Source organism: Rhopilema esculentum, chromosome 10, assembly GCF_057945365.1.
Source record: "Rhopilema esculentum isolate cy_ngs chromosome 10, ASM5794536v1, whole genome shotgun sequence".
Lineage (NCBI taxonomy): Eukaryota > Metazoa > Cnidaria > Scyphozoa > Rhizostomeae > Rhizostomatidae > Rhopilema > Rhopilema esculentum.
This window is the reverse complement of record NC_142824.1, coordinates 3,258,827-3,277,009: the sequence shown is the minus strand read 5'-3', so window position 1 is coordinate 3,277,009 and position 18,183 is coordinate 3,258,827. Positions and strand designations below refer to the sequence as shown.

Here is an 18,183-nt window from a genome sequence, read left to right as displayed (position 1 = left end):
ATGAAAATCAAATTTTCTTGCATCAAGAATAAACAGCAGGTAAAATCTACCACAATTCTTCATACTTTGATTGCAATAAAGCCAATCCAGTTTCCTTTAAGCACAAAACCACGAGAAGAGGTAAAAAGTTTTCGTTCGCAGCGGGGGTCTAGCAGCCGGTTTTTAGTGTAATTTCATCGAAATGAGCACAAAATCATTTGAAAAAAGTAATATCGAAAACACGTAAGAACAACAACAGCGCTTACCTGTATTCACATGCCATCGATTCTGATGCCAGTGAAGAAGGGGAACAGCCAGCAGCCATCGCAGAACCGAAAAACGGGCAGCAGCGGGTGTACCGTACGTACGTAGCTACTAAAACGAAGAAAAGGAAGATTGTCAAAAGCACGAATCACATGGCTCTTGCAAACAAAATAAGAAACGGGGTTCAATCGTCGATCGATAAAAAATCAGTTGATAAAAAAAGCTAGCAAGACTCACCTGAGGTCTGTCGAGAGCACCCAGCACGATTGACTACTGGAGCTGTAGCTGTAGCACACGACACCGACCGTCGACGACGGCTTCGAGTTCGAAAAGGAATGCCAACCAGCAGTGCACGTAGATTTATCATCCAATTCCAAATCACCTAAATTATCGGCGGCACACAGTAGATTCTTTGTGGAAAGCGAAACGAATTTGAAAAGCCTCCGTTCAAATTGAAGGGTTGCTGTTGGAAGGAGTTTTGAAACCTTTTGTAGAGAGCAAGAGAAAAGAGAGAGAAAGAACCTTTAGAAAGGCGGGACAAAGACCGCGGAGAGCACTAATCGTGATCGAGAGGATTTCGAACGAACCCGAGAGAAAACCGTAAATATCTCAGGAACGGAAGCGAAAAGGAGAAAAAGGAGACCGTAGTATGGTGAACCAAAGATCGAGGATGAAGGGGAAAAAGGAATTTTGAAAATCGGCCGAGCCGTTTTGGCTGGAATCCCTCTTAATCGCCGGGCGTTGGGGACCTTTTGTTCGGGGTTAATTTGCATAAACGAATTTTAGTTATGGTGACTCCCCTACGAAGCCCGCTACGCGGGCTTGCCAGTGACCCTACGGTAGAGTACATAGATTAGCCTCGGAAAAGACAAGAATTTTCTTAATACCCCCTATGAATGAGTATGCAGATTAGCCTCGGAAAAGACAAGAGGTGTATCAACCTCGATTTGAAAAAAATTGGCTCCGCATTGGTCACGTGATAAAAAAATTACTCGCACTCCTGTGACTATCGCTAGTCAGGGGGTCGCCTGAAATAGAAAAGGGGTAGAGGCTCCCCCCTTCCTAGCGATAGTCACAGGAGTGCGAGTAATTTTTTTATCACGTGACCAATGCGGAGCCAATTTTTTTCAAATCGAGGTTGATACACCTCTTGTCTTTTCCGAGGCTAATCTGCATACTCATTCATAGGGGGTATTAAGAAAATTCTTGTCTTTTCCGAGGCTAATCTATGTACTCTACCGTAGGGTCACTGGCAAGCCCGCGTAGCGGGCTTCGTAGGGGAGCTAGTCTTCCGCTAATTGAAAGTTGCTTCAAAACATTTGCAAGCCCAGGTCTATTCGTGTTCCTCGTTTAGATATTTTAATGGGTTACCCCTTAAGTCTCCTGTTTTAATCTTCCATAAAATTTCATGGTAAGACTTCCCAACTTTACTTATCTGTTTACTCCTCTGACAAATCAAATTAAAATTGAATCGATCCTGAAAATAAAAGTAAAAAATCAATGCCCTCCTACATTCTTTCAATTTAATAAGGAATGCAAGCAAAAAGTGTAATATCATATGGCAAGCAGGCAAGCACATTCTAAACATGACAGAAGACAAACATAATTAATCCAATCCATAGTCACGCCTACTGTGAGTAGCATATACTATTGGCAAGAGCAGGAAATAATTGCTCGAGGACAAAGTATTATTTACTCACAGCAACAACCCTATTGAGATAAGAGCTTCTTTTCTGTAGGAAGATAATGCTGTATTACCTTGATTGTAATTCAGTAAATCCTTTTAGAAAAGTAAACCCAAACTTAATTACTTGCTGGCTCCAGATACCGATACTTGCGAAATTCCTAGTAGAATCAACCCAATGAGTAGTTCCTCGATTATTAAGATTATCAATTAGCAATAGAAACACGTTCGCGGCGAGTCTAACGACTCCTTTTAGCAACCGGTTTTTAGTGAAATTTCACCCAAATAAGCAGAAAGTCATTTAAAATGGTTTCTAGAATGATTAATTTACAATTCCGAAAATGATGCAGGCACAATCTACCGTAACAATCCAGCTTCCTTTCAGTACAAAACCAAGAAATGAGGTAGAAATTCGCCGTTAGCGGCAGGGGTCTAGCAGTAAGCAACCGGTTTTTAGTGTAATTTCATCAAATTAAGCATAAAATCATTCGAATATGGTCTTGTTAAGCGACGAATGCAACAAATCCATTTTCCTTGAAGGACAAAATTTCATGGGTTAATCCTATAATTTCTCCTATTCAGTCATAATCAAATTTTTGAGTTTTCCAATCATAAATTCTTAGCCCTCGTCGACTTATAGGGCGCTTGAAAATATTTGCTAAGGCCATTCTTAAAGCTGTAATGTTCATTTTGAATCCAACGTGAATATCTTTATCATAGCATTTTATTCAATTCTTGTTCACTTGTGATGCTGTTTTAAGATATAATTTCGGGCCACCTTCAAACTTCCTCTGTTTATTTTGAATCAAACATTAAAGTTTTCCAACAATAAATTCCTGTTAGCCGTTATTGGTCCATGGTGCTCGTTTAGATATATATCATCTAATAATTCTTAAGAACCAAAATTCCTAAATAATTATGTTGATTCATAAAGGAATTAATGACTCCTCTTTTAAACTCCAAAGAGTTATAGAGTTATCATGCAGCTCTATACATTTGAGGTCCACATATCATATCTTCGTCACAATTAGCTTTTGAAACACTGCAGGAACAAAGCAGTTTAGAAATAGAAAGATAAAAAACAGCCAAGTTTCGTGCATCAGAAAGGAATCTTACTCTAACAACAAATTAACAAAATACAATTTACGGACAACAGCTGATCTATATTACTTTAGTCCTTTTCTCCACAGTCAAGTTTTTTCTTGTTTCATCGTTTGATTTAACGCCAGCATAAATGCCATCAATTTCGTTTCGAAGGTCCGAGAATCACGTCTGCGTCGTAATTATTGCTTGAAACGCTCTTTGATCTAGATAAAGAACAAAAAGAATAATGAAGATGTTATTCCATGGTTAACGAAAGCACGTTTTAAGGAAATCGATAGTGACAATGCTTTGTAAAAATTTCAGAAAAACTGTTCGCCTCGAGAGCCTAGCCAGCCCTTTAAGCGGCCGGTTTTTAGTGTAATTTCATCAAATTAAACATAAAATCATTTGAAATTGTTCTTGTTAAGCGAGCAATACAGCAAATCCATTTTCCTTGAAGGACAAGACTACGAAGAGGTAAAAGATTAAGAGAAACACGTTCGCGGCGGGTCTAGCGACTCCTGCAGGCACAATCTACCGTAACAATCCAGCTTCCTTTCAGTACAAAACCAAGAAAAGAGGTGGGAATTCGCCGTTCGCGGCAGGGGTATCAGTAAGCGACCGGTTTTTAGTGTAATTTCATCAAATTAAGCATAAAATCATTTGAAATTGTTCTTGTTAAGCGAGCAATACAGCAAATCCATTTTCCTTGAATTACAAAACTGCGAAGAGGTAAAACATTCAGAGTAAAACGTTCGTGGCGGGTCTAGCGACTCCTTTCAGCAACCGGTTTTTAGTGTAATTTCACCCAAATAAGCATAAAGTCATTTGAAATGGTTTCTAGAATGATTAATTTACAATTCCGAAAATGATGCAGGCACAATCTACCGTAACAATCCAGCTTCCTTTCAGTATAAAACCACGAAATGAGGTAGAAATTCGCCGTTCGCGGCGGGGGTCTAGCAGTAACCGACCGGTTTTTAGTGTAATTTCATCAAATTAAGCATAAAATCATTTGAAATTGTTCTCGTTAAGCGAGCAATACAGCAAATCCATTTTCCTTGAATTACAAAACTGCGAAGAGGTAAAACATTAAGAGAAAAACGTTCGTGGCGGGTCTAGCGACTCCTTTCAGCAACCGGTTTTTAGTGTAATTTCACCCAAATAAGCATAAAGTCATTTGAAATGGTTTCTAGAATGATTAATTTAAAATTCCGAAAATGATGCAGGCACAATCTACCGTAACAATCCAGCTTCCTTTCAGTACAAAACCACGAAATGAGGTAGAAATTCGCCGTTCGCGGCGGGGGTCTAGCAGTAACCGACCGGTTTTTAGTGTAATTTCATCAAATTAAGCATGAAATCATTTAAAATGGTTTCTAGAATGATTTATTTACAATTCCCAAAATGCTCTCAAAAAGCTAGAAATAATTTTCACTCAAGGGGCAGGCAAATCCCATTTGTCACAGCGGGAAATCGTAGAAAAAGTGAAATTTTAATCGAAAAATACTCACTTGTTGTACCAAAAAGTCAGCGAATCCGATCGTTTATCTACAAAAAAGGAAGGCGGTTAGGAAAAGTTGCTGCAAAGGATTCTCGATAGGCATAAAAAGGTAGGGGCTGGCGGGATTACATAATTCGCATTACAACGGGTTTTCCTATGAAAATCAAATTTTCTTGCATCAAGAATAAACAGCAGGCAAAATCTACCACAATTCTTCATACTTTGATTGCAATAAAGCAAATTCAGTTTCCTTTTAGCACAAAACCACGAGAAGAGGTAAAAATTTTTCGTTCGCGGCGGGGGTCTAGCAGCCGGTTTTTAGTGCAATTCTATCCAAATGAGCAGAAAATCATGTCAAATGATAAATTTCGAAAACACCTAAGAACAACAGCGCTTACCTGTATTCACATGCCATCGATTCTGATGACAGTGAAGAAGGGGAACAGCCAGCAGCCATCGCAAACCGAAAAACGGGCAGCAGCGGGTGTACCGTACGTACGTAGCTACTAAAACGAAGAAAAGGAAGATCGTCAGAAGCACGAATTACATGGCTCTTGCAAACGAAATAATAACAAACGGGGTTTCAATCTATCGATCGATAAAAAGGAAAGGAAAATAGCTAGCGAGAATGTTTATAATAAAAAGCTAGAGAGACTCACCTGCAGCTGTAGCACTGTAGAACACGACCGTCGACAACCGCTTCGAGTTCGAAAAGGAATGCCAACCAGCAGTGCACGTAGATTTATTATCATCCAATTCCAAATCACCAAAAAATTATGAGCACATTTGAAAAGCCTCCTTTGAAATGGAACGATTGCTGGAGGAAGAAGTTTTGAAATCTTTTGTAGAGACCAAGAGAAAAGAGAGAGAAAGAACCTTTAGAAACGGGACAATGGGACAAAGAGCTCGGAGAGCACTAATCGTGATGGAGAGGATCGGAGCGATTTTGGAACGAACCCGGGAGAAAAGGTACAAATATCTATAAAAAAGGGAGGAAAAACGAAAAAAAGAAACCCCCTACGCAGTAGTTTGAGGATCCAGGACGAAGTGGAAAAAAGAATTTTGAAAATCGGCAAAGCGGTTTTGGCTCGTAACCTTTTGAAGAGCTCGGTGGTTTTGATGGAGGGATCCGCTCGTGCATTGTGTGGGGCTTTTGTTTGAGGAGATTAGAGAAAATTTGCATAGTCGCACATTAGTATTAGTTAGATAGCTCCCCTACGAAGCCCGCTACGCGGGCTTGCCAGTGACCCTACGGTAAAGTACATAGATTAGCCTCGGAAAAGACAAGAATTCTGTCGAAGCCCCCTATGAGTATGCAGATTAGCCTCGGAAAAGACAAGAGGTGTATCAACCTCGATTTGAAAAAAATTGGCTCCGCACAGGTCACGTGATAAAAAATTACTCGCACTCCGGTGACTATCGCTAGTCAGGGGGTCGCCTGAGATAGAGAAGGGGTAGAGGCTCCCCCCTTCCTAGCGATAGTCACAGGAGTGCGAGTAATTTTTTTATCACGTGACCTGTGCGGAGCCAATTTTTTTCAAATCGAGGTTGATACACCTCTTGTCTTTTCCGAGGCTAATCTGCATACTCATAGGGGGCTTCGACAGAATTCTTGTCTTTTCCGAGGCTAATCTATGTACTTTACCGTAGGGTCACTGGCAAGCCCGCGTAGCGGGCTTCGTAGGGGAGCTAGTCTTCCGTTAATTGAAAGTTGCTTCAAAACATTTGGAAGCCCAGGTCTATTCGTGTTCCTCGTTTAGATATTTTAATGGGTTACCCCCTAAGTCTCCTGTTTTAATTTTCCATAGAATTTCATGGTAAGACTTCCCAACTTCACTTATTTGTTTACTCCTCTGACAAATAAAATTAAAATTGAATCTATCCTGAAAATCAAAGTAAAAAAACAATGCCCTCTTACATTCTTTCAATTTAATAAGGAATGCAAGCAAAAAGTGTAATATCATACGGCAAGCAGGCAAGCATATTCTAAACATGACAAAAGACAAACATAATTAATCCAATCCATAGTCACGCCTACTGTGAGTAGCATATACTATTGGCAAGAGCAGGAAATAATTGCTCGAGGACAAAGTATTATTTACTTGCAGCAACAACCCAATTGAGATAAGAGCTATTTTCGTGTAGGAGGATAATGCTTTATTACCTTGATTGTAATTCAGTAAATCCTTTCAGAAAAGAAAACCCAAACTTAATTACTTGCTGGCTCCAGATACCCATACTTGCGAAATTCCTAATAGAACCAATCCAATGAGTAGTTCCTCGATTATTACGATTACCACTTAGCAATATAATAGCTTTCATAACCATCTGAACCCCTTTGAAATCAAGGTTAATAGCACTCTTGACTTTCAGAGGCTAATCTTACTATCCCATTTTGGGGCCATAGGGTGCCCGAAGAGCGGGATTTACTGGGAGCTACTCTTCCGTTTATTAAAATGTGCATATCAATTTGATACATAAACGGTTGCAATATCAAGGCAATACAGAAAGTTGCTTCAATACATTTTGTAAGCCACGATCTAATTGGGGTCCTCGTTTAAATACTTTCACGGGTTACCCTCTTTATTTCTACTGCTTATTCTAATTGCAATGTTTTGAAACTTCCATTTTCTTTTATCTCTCGGTGAATCGTGGTGCTCGTTTAAATATCTTGCAGGCTTATCTAAAAGCTTTGTTAAATATTCTGAATTCTACTTTAAACTTGACAGCTACATACTTCTGCCAGCCCCCATCATTTTCATGAGTTAATCCTATAATTTCTCCTATTTAGTCATAATCAAATTTTTGAGTTTTCCAATCATACATTCTTAGCCCTCGTCGACTTATAGGGCGCTTGAAAATATTTTCTAAGGCCATTCTTAAAGCTGTAATGTTCATTTTGAATCCAACATGAATATCTTTATCAGAGCATTTCGTTGAATTCTTGTTCACTTGCGATGCTGTTTTAAGATATAATTTGGGGCCACCTTTAAACTTCCTCTGTTTATTTTGAATCAAACATTAAAGTTTTCCAACAATAAATTCCTGTTAGCCGTTATTGGTCCATGGTGCTCGTTTAGATATATATCATCTAAAAATTTCTTAAGAATTAATGACTCTTCTTCTAAACTCCAAAGAGTTATAGAGTTATTACGCAGTTCTATACATTTGAGGTCCACATATCACATCTTCGTCACAATTAGCTTTTGAAACACTGCAGGAACAAAGCAATTAAGAAATGGAAAGATAAAAAACAGCCAAGTTTCGTGCATCAGAAAGGAATCTTACTCTAACAACAAATTAACAAAATACAATTTATGGACAACAGCTAATCTATATTATATAACTTTAGTCTTTTTCTCCACAGTCAAGTTTTTTCTTGTTTCATCGTTTGATTTAACGCCAGCATAAATGCCATAAATTTCGTTTCGAATGTCCGAGAAACACGTCTGCGTCGTAATTATTGCTTGAAACGCTCTTTGATCTAGATGAAGAACAAAAAGATTAATGAAGATGTTATTCCATGGTTAATGAAAGCACGTTTCAAAGAAATCGATATACGGTCAATCCATATTCTTTTAAGCAGAAAACTACGCGAGGTAAAAAATTCAGAGAAACACGTTCGTGGCGGGTCTAGCGACACCTTTCAGCAACCGGTTTTTAGTGTAATTTCACCCAAATAAGCATAAAGTCATTTAAAATGGTTTCTAGAATGATTAATTTACAATTCGGAAAATGATGCAGGCACAATCTACCGTAACAATCCAGCTTCCTTTCAGTACAAAACCAAGAAAAGAGGTAGGAACTCGCCGTTCGCGGCGGGGGTCTAGCAGTAAGCGACCAGTTTTTAGTGTAATTTCATCAAATTAAGCATAAAATCATTTGAAATTGTTATTGTTAAGCGAGCAATACAGCAAATCAATTTTCCTTGAATTATAGAACTGCGAAGAGGTAAAACATTAAGAGAAAAACGTTCGTGGCGGGTCTAGCGACACCTTTCAGCAACCGGTTTTTAGTGTAATTTCACCCAAATAAGCATAAAGTCATTTAAAATGGTTTCTAGAATGATTAATTTACAATTCCGAAAATAATGCAGGCAAAATCTACCGTCACCATCCAGCTTCCTTTCAGTATAAAACCACGAAATGAGGAGGAAATTCGCCGTTCGCGGCGGGGGTCTAGCAGTAAGCAACTGGTTTTTAGTGTAATTTCATCAAATTAAGCATAAAATCATTTGAAATTGTTCTTGTTAAGCGAGCAATACAGCAAATCCATTTTCCTTGAATTACAAAACTGCGAAGAGGTAAAACATTAAGAGAAACACGTTCGTGGCGGGTCTAGCGACTCCTTTCAGCAACCGGTTTTTAGTGTAATTTCACTCAAATAAGCAGAAAGTCATTTAAAATGGTTTCTAGAATGATTAATTTACAATTCCGAGAATGATGCAGGCACAATCTACCGTAACAATCCAGCTTCCTTTCAGCACAAAACCACGAAAAGAGGCAAAAATTCACCGTTAGCGGCAGGGGTCTAGCAGTAAGCATGAAATGGTTCTCCCTATTCTGATGGCAATAGAGCCAATCCATATTCTTTTAAGCAGAAAACTACGCAAGAGGTAAAAAATTCAGAGAAACACGTTCGTGGCGGGTCTAGCGACTCCTTTCAGCAACCGGTTTTTAGTGTAATTTCACTCAAATAAGCAGAAAGTCATTTAAAATGGTTTCTAGAATGATTAATTTACAATTCCGAGAATGATGCAGGCACAATCTACCGTAACAATCCAGCTTCCTTTCAGCACAAAACCACGAAAAGAGGCAAAAATTCACCGTTAGCGGCAGGGGTCTAGCAGTAAGCATGAAATGGTTCTCCCTATTCTGATGGCAATAGAGCCAATCCATATTCTTTTAAGCAGAAAACTACGCAAGAGGTAAAAAATTCAGAGAAACACGTTCGTGGCGGGTCTAGCGACTCCTTTCAGCAACCGGTTTTTAGTGTAATTTCACTCAAATAAGCAGAAAGTCATTTAAAATGGTTTCTAGAATGATTAATTTACAATTCCGAGAATGATGCAGGCACAATCTACCGTAACAATCCAGCTTCCTTTCAGCACAAAACCACGAAAAGAGGCAAAAATTCACCGTTAGCGGCAGGGGTCTAGCAGTAAGCATGAAATGGTTCTCCCTATTCTGATGGCAATAGAGCCAATCCATATTCTTTTAAGCAGAAAACTACGCAAGAGGTAAAAAATTCAGAGAAACACGTTCGTGGCGGGTCTAGCGACTCCTTTCAGCGACCGGTTTTTAGTGTAATTTCATCAAATTAAGCATAAAATCATTTGAAATTGTTCTCGTTAAGCGAGCAATACAGCAAATCAATTTTCCTTGAATTACAAAACTGCGAAGAGGTAAAACATTAAGCGAAAAACGTTCGTGGCGGGTCTAGCGACTCTATTTAGCAACCGGTTTTTAGTGTAATTTCAACCAAATAAGCATAAAGTCATTTGAAATGGTTTCTAGAATGATTTATTTCATCAAATTAAGCATAAAATCATTTGAAATGGTTTCTAGAATGATTTATTGATAATTCCGAAAAAATGCTCTCAAAAAGCTAGAAATAATTTTCACTCGAGGGGCAGGCAAATCCCATTTGTTTCAGCGGGAAAATCGCACAAAAAATGAAATTTTAATCGAAAAATACTCACTTGTTGTACCAAAAAGACAGCGAATCCGATCGTTTATCTACAAAAAAGGAAGGCGGTTAGAAAAAATTGCTGCAAAGGATTCTCGTTAGGCATAAAAAGTTGGGGGCTGGCGGGATTACAAAATTCGCATTACAACGGGTTTCCTATGAAAATCAAATTTTCTTGCATCAAGAATAAACAGCAGGAATAATCTACCACAATTCTTTATACTCTGATTGCAATAAAGCCAATCCAGTTTCCTTTTAGCACAAAACCACGAGAAGAGGTAAAAATTTTTCGTTCGCGGCGGGATTCTAGCAGCCGGTTTTTAGTGCAATTTTATCAAAATGAGCAGAAAATCATGTCAAATAATAAATTTCGAAAACACGTAAGAACAACAACGCTTACTTGTATTCGCATGCCATCGATTCTGATGCCAGTGAAGAAGGGGAACAGCCAGCAGCCATCGCAGAACCGAAAAACGGGCAGCAGCGGGTGTACCGTGCGTACGTAGCTACTAAAACGAAGAAAAGGAAGATCGTCAGAAGCACGAATTACATGGCTCTTGCAAACGAAACAACAACAAACGGGGTTTCAATCTATCGATCGATAAAAAGGAAAGGAAAATAGCTAGGGAGAATGTTTATAATAAAAAGCTAGCGAGACTCACCTGCAGCTGTAGCACTGTAGAACACGACCGTCGACAACCGCTTCGAGTTCGAAAAGGAATGCCAACCAGCAGTGCACGTAGATTTATCCAAATCATCCAATTCCAAATCACCAAAAAATTATGAGCACATTTGAAAAGCCTCCTTTGAAATGGAACGATTGCTGGAGGAAGAAGTTTTGAAATCTTTTGTAGAGACCAAGAGAAAAGAGAGAGAAAGAACCTTTAGAAACGGGACAATGGGACAAAGAGCTCGGAGAGCACTAATCGTGATGGAGAGGATCGGAGCGATTTTGGAACGAACCCGGGAGAAAAGGTACAAATATCTATAAAAAAGGGAGGAAAAACGAAAAAAAGAAACCCCCTACGCAGTAGTTTGAGGATCCAGGACGAAGTGGAAAAAAGAATTTTGAAAATCGGCAAAGCGGTTTTGGCTCGTAACCTTTTGAAGCGCTGGGTGGTTTTGATGGAGGGATCCGCTCGTGCATTGTGTGGGGCTTTTGTTTGAGGAGATTAGAGAAAATTTGCATAGTCGCATATTAGTATTAGTTAGACTAGCTCCCCTACGAAGCCCGCTACGCGGGCTTGCCAGTGACCCTACGGTAGAGTACATAGATTAGCCTCGGAAAAGACAAGAATTTTCTTAAAACCCCCTGTGAATGATAGTAAAATTAGCCTCGGTAAAGACAAGAATTCTTTCGAAGCCCCCAATGAGTATGCAGATTAGCCTCGGAAAAGACAAGAGGTGTATCAAACTCGATTTGAAAAAAATTGGCTCCGCACAGGTCACGTGATAAAAAAATTACTCGCACTCCTGTGACTATCGCTAGTCAGGGGGTCGCCTGAAATAGAGGAGGGGTAGAGGCTCCCCCCTTCCTAGCGATAGTCACAGGAGTGCGAGTAATTTTTTTATCACGTGACCTGTGCGGAGCCAATTTTTTTCAAATCGAGTTTGATACACCTCTTGTCTTTTCCGAGGCTAATCTGCATACTCATTGGGGGCTTCGAAAGAATTCTTGTCTTTACCGAGGCTAATTTTACTATCATTCACAGGGGGTTTTAAGAAAATTCTTGTCTTTTCCGAGGCTAATCTATGTACTCTACCGTAGGGTCACTGGCAAGCCCGCGTAGCGGGCTTCGTAGGGGAGCTAGTCTTCCGTTAATTGAAAGTTGCTTCAAAACATTTGCAGCCCAGGTCTATTCGTGTTCCTCGTTTAGATATTTTAATGTGTTACCCCCTAAGTCTCCTGTTTTAATTTTCCATAAAATTTCATGTTAAGACTTCCCAACCTTACTTATCTGTTTACTCCTCTGACAAATCAAATTAAAGTTGAATCTATCTTGAAAATCAGAATAAAAAAACAATGTCTTCCTACATTCTTTCAATTTAATAAGGATTGCAAGCAAAAAGTGTAATATCATACAGCAAGCAGGCAAGGATACTTTAAACGTGACAAAAGGCAAACATAATTAATCTAATCCATAGTCACGCCTACTGTGAGTAGCATATACTATTGGCAAGAGCAGGAAATAATTGCTCGAGGACAAAGTCTTATTTACTCACAGCAACAACCCTATTGAGATAAGAGCTATTTTCGTGTAGGAAGATAATGCTTTATTACCTTGATTGTAATTCAGTAAATCCTTTTAGAAAAGTAAACCCAAACTTAATTACTTGCTGGCTCCAGATACCCATACTTGCGAAATTCCTAATAGAATCAATCCAATAAGTAGTTCCTTGATTATTATGATTACCAATTAGCAATATCATAGCTTTCATCACCATCTGAACCCCTTTGAAATCGAGCTTAATAGCACTCTTGACTTTCAGAGGCTAATCTTACTATTCCATTCCGGGGTCCATAGGGTGCCCGCAGAGCGGGATTTACTGGGAGCTACTCTTCCGTTTATTAAAATGTACACACCAATTTGATACATAAACGGTTGCAATATCGAGGCAAGGCAGAAAAGTTCTTCAATATATTTTGTAAGTCACGATCTAGTTGGGGTCCTCGTTTAAATACTTTCACGGGTTACCCTCTTTAATTCTCCTGCTTATTCTAATTGCAATTTTCAAAGTTTCCATCTTCTTTTATCTCTCGGTGTATCGTGGTGGTCGTTTAAATATCTTGCAGGCTTATCTAAAAGCTTTGTTAATTATTCTGAATTCTACTTTAAACTTGACAGCAACATGCTTCTGCCAGTCCCACCAATTCCTTATGCTCGTTGGCACATTTTCATGGGTTACTCCTAGAGGTTCTCCTATCTAGTCAGAATCAAATTTTTAAGTTTTCTAATCATACACTCTTAGCCCTCGTCGACTTATGGGGCGTTTTTAAATATTTTCTAAAGTCATTCTTAGAGCTGTAATGTTCATTTTAAAGCACTTCGTTCAATCTTTGTTCACTTGTGATGCTGTTTTTAGGCATAATTGAGGGCCACCCTCAAAGCTCCCTGTTTATTCTGAATCAAACACCTCTTCTAAACCCCAAAGAGTTATAAAGTTATTACGCAGTTCTATACATTTGAGGTCCACATATCATATCTTCGTCACAATTAGCTTTTGAAACACTGCAGCAACAAAGCACTTAAGAAATGGAAAGATAGAAAACAGCCAAAGTTTCGTGCATCAGAAATGATTCTTACTCCAACAACAAATTAACAAAATACAATTTACGGACAACAGCTAATCTATATAACTTTAGTCCTTTTCTCCACAGTCAAGAATTACGTCTGGGTCATAATTATTGCTTGAAACGATCTTTGATCTAGATGAAGAACATCACAAATAATTAAGATGTTATTCCATGGTTAATGAAAGCACTTTTTAAGGAAATCCATAGTAATAATGCTTTGTAAAAATTTCAGAAAAAAAGGTTCGCCCCGAGGGTTTAGCCACCCCTTTATGCGACCTGTTTTTAGTGAAATTTCATCAAACTAAGCATAAAATCATTTGAACTTGTTCTTGTGAAGCGAGCAATACAGCAAATCCATCTTCCTTGAAGGACAAAACTACGAAGAGGTAAAACATTAGGAGAAAGGCGTTCGTGGCGGGTCTAGCGACTCCTTTTAGCAACCGGTTTTTAGTGCAATTTCACCCAAATAAGCATAAAGTCATTTGAAATGGTTTCTAGAATAATTGTCACTCAAGAGGCAGGCAAATCCCATCTCATTCTCAGTGGGAAAATCTCACAAAAAGTGAAATTTTAATAGAAAAATACTCACTTGTTGAACCAAAAAGTCAGCGAATCCGATCGTTTATCTACAAAAAAGGAAGGCGGTTAGGAAAAGTTGCTGCAAAGGATTCTCGATAGGCATAAAAAGTTGGGGGCTGGCGGGATTACATAATTCGCATTACAACCGGTTTCCTATGAAAATCAAATTTTCTTGCATCAAGAATAAACAGCAGGAAAAATCTACCACAATTCTTCATACTTTGATTGCAATAAAGCCAATCCAGTTTCCTTTAAGCACAAAACCACGAGAAGAGGTAAAAAGTTTTCGTTCGCAGCGGGGGTCTAGCAGCCGGTTTTTAGTGTAATTTCATCGAAATGAGCACAAAATCATTTGAAAAAAGTAATATCGAAAACACGTAAGAACAACAACAGCGCTTACCTGTATTCACATGCCATCGATTCTGATGCCAGTGAAGAAGGGGAACAGCCAGCAGCCATCGCAGAACCGAAAAACGGGCAGCAGTGTGCGTACCGTACGTACGTAGCTACTAAAACGAAGAAAAGGAAGATTGTCAAAAGCACGAATCACATGGCTCTTGCAAACAAAATAAGAAACGGGGTTCAATCGTCGATCGATAAAAAATCAGTTGATAAAAAAAGCTAGCAAGACTCACCTGAGGTCTGTCGAGAGCACCCAGCACGATTGACTACTGGAGCTGTAGCTGTAGCACACGACACCGACCGTCGACGACCGCTTCGAGTTCGAAAAGGAATGCCAACCAGCAGTGCACGTAGATTTATCATCCAATTCCACATCACCTAAATTATCGGCACACAGTAGATTCTTTGTGGAAAGCGAAACGAATTTGAAAAGCCTCCGTTCAAATTGAAGGGTTGCTGTTGGAAGGAGTTTTGAAACCTTTTGTAGAGAGCAAGAGAAAAGAGAGAGAAAGAACCTTTAGAAAGTCGGGACAAAGACCGCGGAGAGCACTAATCGTGATCGAGAGGATTTCGAACGAATCCGGGAGAAAACCGTAAATATCTCAGGAACGGAAGCGAAAAGGAGAAAAAGGAGAGCGTAGTATGGTGAACCAAAGATCGAGGATGAAGGGGGAAAAGGAATTTTGAAAATCGGCCGAGCGGTTTTGGCTGGAATCCCTCTTAATCGCCGGGCGGTGGGGACCTTTTGTTCGGGTTCATTTGCATAATAGGAACATTAGTATTAGTAGATTCGCGCAGCTGTTCTGTATAGGACCACACAACTCTTGAACTTCCCGTCAGGGCTTGGAATGATAATACACGTGTGCAATGACAAAATCTTCCAATGTGTGAGGCAACCCTTCGTCCTGGCTTCAAAAAGCATGTGCAATTATGAATTCGTTTCATGCGCATGTTCTTTGACTTCAGAACTGAGGGTTGCTTCACTCATTAAAATACTTTCTCTTATTCGTCTCCCCAACAATTATTTTTCATAAAGTAGAGGGCCATCGGGCAGCTATCTCGAAAAATCGTATAATTTCATTCAAAGAGTGAGAATCGTAATGTGAGATGAATTGTTTGTTGAATTGCTGGAAAATGACGAATTCCAGCCAATACCTCAATTGACGCTATCATAAACCTTCAACGAATGTATTACTTTAACATTGTATAATGATATCTTATTACATAGAGCAGATTAAGCAAGGTTCTCAGAATACATAAATCTCCACAGCAGCACCCACATCTCCTCGCATCACCCACAGCAGCACCCCTCCCCCACTTACATCATCCCATTTTTTGTCCACTGCGCTGCATTCACGCCATTCAACATCCACCAATCCAATATCACTATCTCACATTTCAAATTCCTTAAATTTAATTTATTATGAAAATTTTATCTCATTACATTGGATTCTCGTCGTCGTATTGCTTTGTTCCTGAATATCTTTCGTATTATTACTCATTGCAAGATTCACAGAATCCGGCAGACAGCCTATCCTGCGGTTCTTCCTTCTTACACATTCTCAGAATATCTTCTCGAAAAACTTGATTTTGAAGTTGAATTCTATTTGACACAATGATAACAATATACATTTAACCTAGATATAAATCTAATAGCGGGGGTCATCAGGGTTTAAGAAACAACGAAATTTTAAGAAAGTTTGTCACGGATTACAAAAATCTTGTAATTTATTGACTGAACGACGGAATTCTTTACACTTGCCTGACGCAGATTTTCTCCAAAATGAACGACCGTTTACGGATTTAAAGGACTCTTCACATGTTTTACAAAACATTTGGCGGAATGGCGAATTTCTACCACCAACCCCGCCTCCCCACCCTTTGATCACCCCTACCTAGAAACCTTGAAACCTCTGGTGTTGTATGCTCAAGTCGTTTGATTTCCATCTTAAAAACAGTAACAAGCAATGCTAATTGTACAATAGCTTGCTTGCAGACTCTTCTATTTGCAATGTCTGCTCGCAGGTTGATTCTTGCACTGATCGAATACGAGCATCTTTTGCTTATAGGATCACAGATTGTTGTTTATCTGAGACGTCTCGACATTGAATTAAAAGATTTGCTAACAGGCAAGAAAGCATGCAACCTTCAACGGCTCCAAAATGCTATTCAATCCATATTTCAATTTTATTCAAAATTGGCTAAGAATGAAACTAATTTGATCGCATACTGCAGCAAAATTTATATTAGATTTTCATCAGACAAAAAGTCTTTTTTAAATTTCATTTAAATCTGATGCACACACTAGCCGGTTTCAAGTTTTTCGAACTTTCTTCCTTTCAATTCATTGCAAAATTAATTCATCAATCATATCTTATAGAAACGTGCTTGTGCTCCTCCTCAAATTGAGACCCAATCTCAGTGTCAGTGTCTATAAATTTAGTCAGAATCTGGGCAACAGGCAGCGTAAAAGTTTTTGAAGGGACACATTCTTTTTACGCCATTTGTCATTATTTTGAAAATTTTCCTTCCTTCAAAGACTTTCGGTTTTCTGCAAAGAATATCCTTCTTTGCTTATATGCATGGCTTCTGTGGCCCATACTTCACACTCAGTCAGATAGGACCTCATACAAAAATTATTTGGGTCTTTCCCTATACTCGATGTATTTATATCCTATTTCCCTCTTGAAAGCGCATGCGCATATAGACGGATATTCACAATTTTATCATTTCCAGGGACGAAAAAATGATTCAGATTCAGTCGCATGCGCCTATAAAATTTTTAAATTGTTAACAATAAAATTGCACGAGTAATGCTTAATCAACAGAAACTGGATATTTTAACAGTTTTTTAATTTCAACTTCCACAGAATCCGAATCATTATCAATGATCAATAATTCTTCACTAAGCTGTTCTTCTTCAAGGTTCTCTTCATCATCATGTTAGTTTTTACTCAAAAGACAATTGAAAGAAATTGACAATGCAAGAAAAGTAATAGAGAAAGCATTTAAACCTTGTCAAAGAGAAAGCAGATAGATATATCGTTTTATTTGTTTTTTTATCTTTCTCACAAAAACCATGAAGATCCACTTTTGATCGCACTGGGCCTATATCCGGATATAAGCGCATGTGCCTTTAAGTGAGATGCGCCTATAAGCGGGGTAATAGGGTATGCAAAAATGCTGAATCATATTTTTCGTGCTGCGATATACTGTTGATGGATTTCAGATTAATCACGTGTTTTTCTTTCTGGTTTTGTAAAAAGGACGAGTCAATGATCAATGTAGGCAATCACTCCTGAGATCACAAAAAATTATAAGGATCAGGCCAAAATACGACGGTCACCAAACGGTGTATCATTCTTTCCAAAAAACGCACGAGATATCTTTCGAACATAAGGACTTTCAGGGATTTTAGCGGATTTTTCTCGAAACAAAAGGATTTTCGCCAAAGATGTACGAGATTTTCGTGGAGTGATATCCCCCTCGATGGTCATTATAGCAGACGCATATTTATTCTGACTCAATGCCTAAAACTATTTGATTTCTTGTTGCTGAGACATTTTCTTGCTGATGCAATACCTCCTGAATTTAGGGGCGTCAAATGTTTTCAGGAAAACATTAGAAGAACATTATAAATAGGCATAATCTTTATCTAAAATGATAATAAGTATTTATTTTTTGTAAGATTTTACTTTTTCATTT

General features: G+C 38.7%; 1 long non-coding RNA gene across 5 annotated transcripts; it reads right to left on the bottom strand.

The window, feature by feature from the left end:
• Positions 1-3,017: 3,017 nt before the first annotated feature.
• Positions 3,018-16,757, bottom strand: LOC135687415 (uncharacterized). 5 transcript variants are annotated; one of them, XR_016144111.1, is made up of 4 exons: positions 14,712-16,749; positions 14,477-14,585; positions 10,216-10,252; positions 3,018-3,234 (listed from the first exon to the last, which is right to left on the bottom strand). It is a non-coding gene; the product is annotated as an uncharacterized LOC135687415 (long non-coding RNA). The 5 variants fall into 5 exon arrangements; XR_016144112.1 differs by lacking the exon at positions 3,018-3,234 and adding an exon at positions 6,729-7,998 and having other exon boundaries at positions 14,712-16,751; XR_016144114.1 differs by lacking the exons at positions 3,018-3,234; positions 14,477-14,585; positions 14,712-16,749 and adding exons at positions 6,729-7,998; positions 10,603-10,711; positions 10,865-11,664.
• Between the last annotated feature and the right edge of the window lie 1,426 nt (positions 16,758-18,183).